This window comes from Arachis ipaensis, chromosome B2, assembly GCF_059453495.1.
Source record: "Arachis ipaensis isolate K30076 ecotype BB chromosome B2, ASM5945349v1, whole genome shotgun sequence".
Lineage (NCBI taxonomy): Eukaryota > Viridiplantae > Streptophyta > Magnoliopsida > Fabales > Fabaceae > Arachis > Arachis ipaensis.
The window spans coordinates 95,643,711-95,654,353 of record NC_142437.1 but is presented as its reverse complement, the minus strand read 5'-3'; the positions used below and the strand labels follow the sequence as shown (position 1 = coordinate 95,654,353).

At 40.6% G+C, this 10,643-nt stretch overlaps 1 non-coding gene across 1 annotated transcript; it reads right to left on the bottom strand.

Moving 5' to 3' along the window:
- Positions 1-284: 284 nt before the first annotated feature.
- LOC148574918 (small nucleolar RNA R71) lies at positions 285-392 on the bottom strand. The gene has a single exon (XR_015905786.1). It is a non-coding gene; the product is annotated as a small nucleolar RNA R71 (small nucleolar RNA).
- Between the last annotated feature and the right edge of the window lie 10,251 nt (positions 393-10,643).

The window sequence follows — 10,643 nt, the reverse complement described above, 5'->3', positions numbered from 1 at the left end:
CTACAGATTTTGAAATAAAGATCGCACTGCTGAATTTGATGCCCAAGTTTCATGGCCTACCTGCTCAAGAGCCTATCAAGCACTTGAGAGATTTCCAGGGAGCCTGTTCTACTGTCAGGCGTGATGGCACTGATGAAACTTCAATCCTGCTGAAAGCTTTTCCATTCTCTCTTGAGGGAAAAGCAAGAGAGTGGTACTACACTCAACCTCTAGCAAATGTATCCAACTGGGATACACTCAGAAAGGAGTTTCTGGAGAAATTCTTTCCATCTGAAGTTACTAATAAACTGAGGAAGGATATCTCTATAATTGTTCAGGATGACAATGAGACTCTCTTTGAATACTGGGAGCGCTTCAATAATCTTCTTGAAGCATGCCCCCACCACATGATTGACAAGATCGTGCTACTCAGCTATATCACACAAGGTATGAGACCCCAAGATAAGACCACATTGGAAAGTGCCAGCAATGGGTCTATGAAGAAGTACAAGACCACTGATGAAGCTTGGCAATTGATCAGTGATTTTGCTGAATCTACTCGAAACCACAGACAGAAGCAAGGCCGTTCAAAAGCCGTTGCAGAAGTATCTTCTGGCATAGAGACTGCTGCTCTAAATCGAAGCATCTGTGAGATGACCAACCTACTGAAGCAAATGCAGTTGAGTCAAGAAGCTCAGCAAACTCAACCGCAGCAAAACCAACAACTAGTTCCACAAAGAATTTGCGGAATTTGTGCTAATTACAGCCACTACACTGATGAATGCCCGTAGCTCCAACAAGAAGACAACATGGTGGCATCCACTCACAACTTCTATGACCACCCCAACCAAGGGTACAATCAAAGTGGAAATAATAACCATGGATGGCAGGACAATTCAAACCAGAATTGGAGAGACAACAATAATAGGGGAGGCAGAGATAACCAGGGAAATCAAAGGTTGAATAATAACAATAACAGGCAGCAAAATCAACCTTATCGAGCACCTCACCTGAGGCAAAACCAAGGACCACCGAAAAATCAGCAGCAAACCTCTCAGTTTACTCATTCTTCTATATCTTCTAATAAAGATTTATTACAAGCTTTTGAGAAAAGACAACTGGCCATGGAAAATACCATCGTGAACAATATTAACGCTAGTCTGAATGGTTTCACCTCTACTCTACAAGCTTTATTGACACAAATTGGTTCAGCACAAAATTCCAGTAACTAACCTTCAAGCACCACTGGAATCCCCTCTCAACTATTACCCAATCCAAAGGGAGGCATTAATGCCATCACCCTGAGGTTTGGAACCACACTGCAGGAGAGAAATCAGGAGGAACCAAGCTCACCAGAATACGCCTCAGCTGAAGAGGTGGTGGAAATCGAAGATGTTGAAGAGGAAGAAGACATACAGGACATAGCTGAAGAAGAGATAGCTCAACCACAGGAAGAAGCACAAAAAGGCGCAGGCACCACAGAAAACACTACTCCCATTCTATTTCCACAACTTGCAAGGAAGCCCCGGAAGCAGCTGGAACCTGATCCTAAAATGGTAGAAATATTCAAAAAGGTTGAGGTAACTGTTTTCCTTTTTGATGTTATTCAGCAGGTACCTAAATATGCAAAGTTTCTAAAAGACTTATGTATCTATAAAGACAAAATTAATGAATTAGAAACTATTCCTTTAGGTAGTTCTATATCTGCTTTAATGGGAGGATTACCTGAAAAATGTAGTGATCCAGGTCCTTGCATAGTTAGTTGTACTATTGGTGGTGTAGTAATTTATGATTGCATGTGTGATTTAGGAGCATGTGTCAGTATAATGCCTTTGTCTATATATGATGTTTTAAGGCTCCCTCCCTTAAAAAGGTCGGCAGCTCGTTTTGTGTTAGCAGATAAAAGCATTATTACAGTGGCTGGAGTTGCTGAAGATGTTTTGGTGAACATTAAAGGGCTCACATTTCCCACTGATTTTTATATCTTGGAGATGCCCCATAATGATTCAGATAAGCCATCATCAATCCTACTTGGAAGACCATTCCTGAAGACATCAAAATTCAAATTGGATGCTTTTTTAGGAACATACTCCTTTGAAATAGATGGCCGCATAGTGATCTTCAATCTGAATGGAGTCATTGACAACCCCCCAGAAGATCGTTCTATCTTCTAGTGTGATATCATAGACGAGAGTGTGGCTGAAGTTCAAAAAGAAGAGTTTGAAGAGAGGCACACTGGACAAGATCCAAGTGTGGGGACCCTCTTAACTGACAATAAGGACACTTCGCCATTTTCGCAAGCCCCAGATAATCCAGAGCCTACCCATAATCAAAAGTTAGAATTGAAACCTCTCCCTCCACATCTCAAATATGCTTACCTTGAGGATGAGCAGAAGCTTTCGGTTATTATTGCAAGAGAACTGACTTCTCAACAAGAAGAGCAGTTACTTGATGTGCTGAGGAAGCATAAGAAAGCAATTGGGTGGAGTTTGGCAGATATAGTGGGAATCGACCCTCAAGTATGCGAGCACAGAATATTTTTAGAAGAGGGAGCAAGAACTGTCCGTCAACCCCAGAGAAGATTGAATCCCACCATCTTGGAAGTTGTCAAAAAGGAAGTGACCAGACTATTGGAAGTAGGTATCATATACCCCATTTCAGACAGTGAATAGGTAAGCCCAGTACAAGTTGTGCCCAAGAAGTCCGGAGTCACTACCGTGAAGAATGAGCATAGAGAGCTCATAGCAACTAGAGTTCAGAATGCTTGGAGAGTCTGCATTGATTACAGGTGTCTCAACCAAGCTACCCGTAAGGATCACTACCCACTTCCATTCATTGATCAAATGCTGGATCACCTGTCAGGTAAATCACATTATTGCTTTCTAGATGGTTACACAGGTTATTTCCAGATTCATATAGCTCCTGAGGATCAGGAAAAGACTACTTTTACATGTCCTTTTGGGACTTATGCTTATAAGAGAATGCCCTTTGGCTTGTGTAATGCACCAGCTACTTTCCAAAGGTGCATGATGAGCCTTTTCTCTGATCTTATTGAGGACTGTATGGAAGTTTTTATGGACGATTTTAGTGTTTATGGTGATTCTTTTAACCTTTGCTTAGATGGATTATCTAGAGTATTAGATAAATGTGTTGATACAAACCTTGTATTGAATTTCGAAAAATGCCACTTTATGGTAAAGCAAGGGATTGTATTAGGACATGTGGTATCTAATAATGGCATTTCTATAGACCCAGCAAAGGTGAATGTTATTTCTAGTTTACCTTACCCCTCTTCTGTGAGGGAAGTCCGTTCGTTCCTTGGCCATGCAGGTTTCTACAGGAGATTTATTAAGGACTTTAGTAAGGTGGCACTTCCCTTATCCAGATTACTGCAGAAGGACATTGAGTTCGAGTTCAGTGAAGATTGCAAACAAGCATTTGATAAGCTGAAGACTGCTCTAACTCAAGCCCCAATTGTGAGAGGACCCGACTGGAGCCAGCCGTTTGAAATCATGTGCGACGCTTCCAACCATGCGGTAGGAGCAGCGCTGGCTCAGCGTGAAGGTAAGGATCCTTTTGTTATTGCCTATGCGTCTAAGACTTTAGACACTGCCCAGTCCAATTATACTACTACTGAGAAAGAGCTACTTGCTATTGTTTTCGCTCTGGATAAATTCCGAGCTTATTTACTTGGTACTAGAGTAGTAGTGTATTTGAACCATGCAGCTCTAAAGTATTTATTAGCTAAAAAGGAATCCAAACCAAGACTTATACGTTGGATACTGCTGTTACAAGAATTTGATTTAGAAATAAAGGATAGGAGTGGTAATCAAAATTTAGTAGCGGACCACTTGAGTCGCCTTGAACATATTAAGGATGATTCTACTTCTATAGATGATAATTTTCCTTTTGACAACCTGCAAGCAGTATCTGAGGTAGTCCCTTGGTACACACCTGTTGCTAATTATTTAGTTAGCCGCACATTTCCTCCACATTTCTCTAAACATCAAAGAGACAAGCTGAAAAGCGAGTCTAAATATTATATATGGGATGACCCATATTTATGGAGATATGGCGCTGACCAGATAATTAGACGATGTGTACCTCAATCAGAATTCCAGTCCATTTTAGAGGCATGTCACTCATCTAAGAGTGGAGGACACTTTGGCCCTCAAAGAACAGCTAGTAAGATCTTAGACTGCGAATTCTGGTGGCCTACTCTTTTTAGAGATGCTGCTGAGTTTTGTAAATCTTGTCACCCATGCCAGAAATTTGGTAACATATCCAAGAGGGATGAGATGCCTCAACAATATATGCTTTTCTGTGAAATTTTTGATGTCTGGGGCATTGACTTCATGGGTCCATTTCCAAATTCTAGTGGATATTTTTATATATTGTTAGCTGTGGATTATGTTTCCAAATGGGTGGAAGCAATTCCTGTCCGCACTGATGATGCTAACACTATTGTTTCCTTTGTGAGAAACCATATTATATGCCGCTTTGGATCACCACGAGCAATCGTGAGCGATCAAGGCACCCATTTTTGTAACAGGAGACTAACAGGATTGATGAAGAAGCATGGGATAATCCATAAAGTTGCAACAGCTTACCATCCCCAAACTAATGGGTAAGCCGAGGTGTCAAACAGAGAAATTAAACGTATCCTGCATAAGATAGTAAAGCCTCATAGAAAAGACTGGAGCACCAGACTACAAGATGCACTGTGGGCATATAGAACAGCATACAAGACACCCATTGGGATGAGTCCCTTTCGCTTAGTTTACGGAAAAGCTTGCCATCTTCCAGTTGAAATCGAATACAGAGCCTTCTGGGCAGTTAAAGAGTGCAACATGGAAATTGAGAAAGCCGGAACTAAAAGAAATTTGCAACTACAGGAACTGGAAAACCTTCGCCTAGAAGCTTATGAGAACTCCAGAATATACAAGGAAAAGATGAAAGCCGTGCATGATCAAAACATCAAGAAGAGAGAGTTCCAACCTGGAGATTTTGTTCTCCTTTACAAATCTCGACTGAGGCTCATGCCCAGTAAGTTGAGATCAAAATGGGAAGGTCCATACAGAATAGAGAAGGCTGAACCGAACGGAGTCTATCACCTAAGCCATCCTTCAAGTTCTGAACTTATTAAGGTTAATGGATACCGCCTAAAGCTGTACCATGGTGAGAAGGTGCAGAAAAATAAGGAGCTTGAGATCTTCCACTTGGAAGATCCCCACATAGCAGCAGATTGAACTAGTGGAGCGTCCAACTTACGGACGTAAAAGCAAAGTGCTTGGTGGGAGACAACCCACCGCGGTATGATCGTTTCTTTCTTCACTTTTAGTTTTTCTTCTTTAATAACTCTTCTCTTTATTAGTGCTTCCGTGCTCTTTCAATTACATGTCTTTATCTTTCCTAAAAAAAAAAAAAATTTCGCCGCGCGACGCGATCGCATCAGCGACGTGTCCGCGTGGCAGGAGGAGTAAAGAAAAATAAGAATGAACAGAAAGTTATGCAGGAGGAGCGCTGGAGTCATGCCAATGGCACAAATTACTCCATGCGACCGCGTCGCATGGAAATCATGGCCTCCCACGCGACTGCGTGCCTCACGCGGCCGCGTGCCCTGCATTTTCGACGTAAAAGGGTGCACAATGCTATATTGAGCGAGAGTGGTGCTGGATTGGTGCTGGAAGCACAATCCTTATCACGCGACCGCGTCACCGACGCGGCCGCGTCAATTATTTTCTGACGCACACTCACACGATCGCATGACCCACGCGATCGCGTCACCCAATTTTGGCAATTGAAATGAATCGAACAGAGAGTTGTGCTGGAGCGAGGCTGCACTCGCGCTAGCAGCGCAACATAGGTCACGCGACCGCGGGACCGACGCGATCGCGTCCCCTTCCCTGATGTGCCCCCATGCGAACGCATGCCCCAGGCGGCCGCGTCGCATGCGCCGCACAGCTAAACCCCAATTGCCAAATTATCTTATCTTTCTTTCCTCCAAATCCTAGTTTTTCTTTTCCCTCCTTCTTTCTTTTTTTCCCTCCTTCTTTCTTCTTTCCCCCTTCTCCTTTCTATCTCACTCTCTCTCTATCTCTCCTCCATTAACAAGGTTTTACCTTCTTCTTCCTTCTTCTCTTTTCTATCATTCTTATTATATTATGTATATATTATTATTTTCTTTTTCTTTTCTTTTTCTTTTCAAACTTTTATTTTCTTTATTCTTCTTTTCCCTTTTTACATGGTGTTAGAAATTTTTTGAGTCATTATCCCTCACTATATGCTCGTGACTTGTTACAATTTATTTGACAATTATTATTATTATTTTTTTAGGGGATTGCTTGCATGTTCAATTTCATACTTTTTACATCTTGTTTAACATGCATGCTATGTGTTTGTAAAAAAGCCCATGTGGCATTATGCACTTCTCTATGTTCCTATACTATTCAATGCTTGCTTTTCACAACTTTCCCCTATTATTTTATTAATTGAATTCAATTGTCAATACAAACGTGATGGTTTGTTACAAAGTAATGCTTGGCCTATGCTACTCATGTCCTTTGCCAGCATGCCAATAAACACCTTACATTCACTTGTCTTTTTATGCACTAGCTATTTCCCATTGATGGCTTTTCATATGTACTCGAGAGCATGTGTTAATGTCATCTACATTTTACTGTGCATCATTCACCCTCTTTTCCGTTTCCTTCCTTGCTGTGTCTCTCTTTGCATTTAATTTTCTTTCTCTTCCCTTCTTTCAGGATGGCCACCAAGAAAGGAAAGGAGAAAGCAACTTCCAGACCACCAGCAAGAAGGGGAACTAAAAGAGCATTAGTGGCAGAGCCTTCTTCAACCGCAGTCAAGCCCTCAACAAAACGAGTCAAGAGGATAATAAAGGTTGACGAAAAGGAGAAAGCCTTTCCAGCAAAGGACGCTGCGCGATTTTCCATTTGCTACTGTGAGCAGATGTTCCCCATCCTGGCAGAAAGGAACTATAACAATGAATACCTTCTTATCCTCCCGTCCAATATTGCCATCTTTGTTGAGCCGAAAATTGAGCGAAGACAATGGGGTTTCCTACGGAAACAGCCAAGGCAAGTCAATCTTTCTTGGGTAGTTGAGTTCTACTCCAACTTTTACATGCCGACCCTGCAGTCTGTTTATGTCCAGCAGAAGCAAGTCCCCATCACAGAAGAAGCCATTCAGCAAGTTCTGAGTCTTCCCCCTATTCCTGCAGGAATGGACGCTTTTCAAGAAGCCACCCTTCAGCGCCAGAGATACCAATTTGACTGGGACTCCGTTCTCGGAGTCATCGCTTTACCTGGCAGCCGTTAGATCTACGGATACCACCGTTCCCGCCCTAAGGGAATCTTGGCTTCCGCACTTACCTTGGAGGCTCGCGTATGGGCACAGATCATGTCCCATTACGTCTTTCCGAGCACTCATGAGTCCTCCTTCACTGCAGACATGGCTGTTCTACTATGGTGCATCCTTATAGACCAACCTCTGAATCTTTCAGGACACATCCGAAATGCTATGGAGCATGTACAAATCGCGAGCAACCTACCTTTTCCCGCCCTGGTCTCAGATCTTGTCTCAGCAGCCGGAGTCTCCTACAGAGCTGGGGACACCAAAGCCATGGTTCCACGGGATGATCAATATGTCCCTCACGGGAAATACCTCAGACTTTCAGCAGCCACTACAAGCTAGCCTACTGAGCCAGTTGAAGATATTCCTTTTTCAACACCACAAGCATCTACAACCGAGAAATTGCTCCAGCAGATACTTGAAAAATTGGATCGACATGAACTGAAAGCTAAGATGAGAGAGCACCGTAACGAGCACCGATTCAAACACCTCAAGGAGCTACTCAAGGGACGCTTCAGAGACTCAGACACCCCGGACTCCACTTCTTTTACCAGCACCGGGAGCCATGATGATCCCGACTGTGGAGATACTGCTACCAGCCCACCCCTGTTCCTGACAGATGGCACCGAGGACGGTGCAAAGCCTTAAGTGTGGGGAGGTCGGTCAGTACCTGGCTTCCGGAGGTAAATTCTCTTCTCTGGCACCAATAATTAGGATATTTTAGTTAGATTTTCTTTCTTTTATAGAATAGAATAAACTGCATAGGTTAGAATAGTTGCATGCATGTTCTACTTGATTGAAAAGACAATAAGTTTCTTTTAAAAATTTATCTTTGGAACAAAATTTCACTAATTTTTGAAAATTTTTATGATAAATTTGCTTGAGTTGTATTTGGAACATGATGTTTGAGCTAAAGAACACACAACCTGTGAAAGATTTGAGCCTTTATGTATGGTTACACTATTTAACCATAATCATTTTATTCTTGTGTGTTTACTTCTCTATGATTGTAATCTATATTTTGTTTTATCTTATATGTCCAATATTTATTATATTTACACGCTTGCACATGATTGAGGCCATTATTTGTTTAAACTCACTTATCCAAATCAAACCTACCCTTCTCAATTACCTTTGTTAACCGCTTTGAGCCTTTAATTCCCATTTGTTCGATATTTTACCACATTACTAACCTTAAGCTGAAAAATAATTATATATCCCAAATTGAATCTTTGGTTAGCTTAAGATAAAATTGTGTGTGCTAGTTAAGTATGGGAAATTGTGGGAACAAAAGTTGTTAAGGGAATATGTCATGAAAATTTAAAGGGAATTTGGATACCTACTCATGTGAAGATATGAGAATGAAAAATCTATGTGCATTGATAAGCTTTATTTATTTAAAAAAAAAATAAAAAATTAAAAAAATTAAAAAAATTCAATAAATAAGGGGACAAAATTACCCCAATGTTAAATTCAGAATTCAAAGATCAATGCACATATGATAGAATTAAAATACAAAGTTGAAACATGAGTATGGGTTGAAAAAGGGAATTATGGGTAGCTAAGCATGAATTTAAAAGTATATAGAATATATGTATATTAGGTGAGAGCTTAGGTTAATTAAAGATTCAATTTATAAAGCTCACTTAGCCATATGTATATCCTTACCTGCACCTTGGCCCCATTACAACCCTAAAAAGACCTCATGATGTTTGCATTGGTATATTAACTGTTGTTGATTGGTTAAGAGAAAAACAAAAGTTAGAAAACATGACTAGAAAAGAATTGAGTGACTACCCTATACACTAGAGATTAGAGCGCACATACATTATCAGTGAGGGTTCAATGCTTGAATTTTCATGTTTCCTGCCTTCATAAGCTATCTTCTTGCACTTTTATCAGTTTTATTGTATAATGATAGAATTAGTGGAATTTGATTTGTAACTGTTTTGAAAGGCTTATTTACTTTTGATCAAGTGGACAATAATCATATAGTTGCATTTATTTATATACGTAGGATTGCATTGCATTTCATGAGTTTCTGCATGTTCATACTTATTTCCTTGTCTCCTTCAATTTAGCATGAGAACATGCTAATGTTTAAGTGTGGGGAGGTTGATAAACCACTATTTTATGGTTTATATTGTGTTTAATTGTGTGGTTTTGTCATGATCCTTGCCCACTTATTCATCAATTTAGCATGCATTTAGATTTCCTTCCTAAATTCAGTACATGTTTGAAAATTGCTTCCTAGAGACTTTAATTATTTACTTTTAATTCTCCTTTATTCTATTCGATGCCGTGATCTGTGTGTCAAGTGTTTCAGGCCTTATAGGACATGAATGAGATGGAGATTGGAGAGGAAGCTAGCAAAAATGGAAGGAACACAAGAACTTGAGGAGATAACCAGCGAGAAGTGACGCGGTCGCATGGCTCACGCGACCGCGCGAAGGAGCGCAAATCACAGCGACGCGGCCGCATGGCTTGTGCGGCCGCGCGGATTAGAAAGTGCAAGTGACGCGGTAGCGTGGACGACGCAAACGCGTGGAGAGGAAAAAGCGCAAGCGACGCGACCGCATGGATGACGCGATCGCGTGACATGTGCGATCTGCATAATCTACAGAATTCGATGGGGGCAATTTTGGACCTTATTTCGGCCCAGTTTTTGGCCCGGAACAGCAGACTAGAGTCAGAGAATATGCAGAAACAACACACACATTCATTCAGTAGTTTTAGATCTAGTTTTTTCACTCTCTTAGGTTTTTCTCTCTAGTTTTTAGGATTTTAATTTTCAATTGATCTTAGCATTGGAACATTGAGAAGAGTTATTTCCTCATCAAGACTTCATCATTCTAGTTTTTATTCTTCCATGTTCTTTGTTATGTTTAATTTTGTCATTCAGATACTTTTATAATTAATTAATGCAAGGATTATTTCTCTTTAATTCAATTTCAATTCCAATAATCATGTCTTCTTTTAATTCCCTTTTATGTGCCATGGATTCTTTATTTACAATGCGTGAGTAGTTTCATTACTTGATAGGGAGTTGATTAAAAGGAATTCTTGAGTTGGAAGGATTGAAGGAGAAATTTATAGTTGGGTTAAATGTTGGATTGCTATCCTGTCACCAACGCCAATCCCTTTGAACTAAGTGGGTTGTAACTCGTGAATAGATCTGGCAATCCAACTTGTTTGACTTTTCCTTACCTAGTAAAGGATAACCAAACAGAGTAACCGTTAATTATAAATCAATCTTAAAAATCACTCCATCAATGATAGAGATTCTAACTAAT